Source organism: Sinocyclocheilus anshuiensis, unplaced genomic scaffold (assembly GCF_001515605.1).
Source record: "Sinocyclocheilus anshuiensis isolate Anshui unplaced genomic scaffold, SAMN03320099.WGS_v1.1 scaffold2218, whole genome shotgun sequence".
NCBI lineage: Eukaryota > Metazoa > Chordata > Actinopteri > Cypriniformes > Cyprinidae > Sinocyclocheilus > Sinocyclocheilus anshuiensis.
The window spans coordinates 79,847-80,596 of record NW_015558568.1 but is presented as its reverse complement, the minus strand read 5'-3'; positions in this window follow the sequence as shown (position 1 = coordinate 80,596).

Sequence of the window (750 nt, the reverse complement as noted above, 5' to 3'; positions counted from 1 at the left end):
TTTATTTGGGTTTGGAGCTAAGCTCTGCAGGACACCGGCCCTCCAGGACCGAGCTTGGGCACCCCTGTATTAGGCAATATGGATCTATAGATGTTTTAATATTTCCTGGCGGTGAGAAACTGCAGAAATCGTGTGGTACAATTCTATAATATTTTACTATTTCCTATGAATAACATTCTACAATTCTATATAAATTTAATTTAATAACAAATTAAAAAATAAATATTAAATTAAATATTGATAGAATAAAGTATAATTCTATAAATATAAGTAGAAAAGAGTCCAGGAAACATTTCAGGATTCTCAGTTACACTTTTTTCCAATGTGGTGAAAATTACAAAATGATATTATTATAAAATGATATTATTATTATATTATCAATAATACTCTATAGTTCTATATAAACTAAATGTAATAAAAATATGAATTACACATTTTTTTAAATGAATTAAATGGAAATAAAATAGTCCAGGAAACATTTCAGGATTCTCAGTGATTTGTGATGATGTTTGCATGCGTTTTAGATTTGTAAAATGTTTTATGCATTCAAACATGCTCTTTAGTACCTTAGTTCATATTCTGTGCTTGTTCTGGAGAAGCGCAACAATACTAAGCTGATATTATTTCTATGCAACAGTAGGATGATGCTTTTGGACAGCATTTTTTAGTTTTGATACAATAAGTGTTTCCCATAAATTTGTATTTTCAGCAGATCTCTCGCTCTCCTTCACTGGCTTTTTTTTTTTTTTT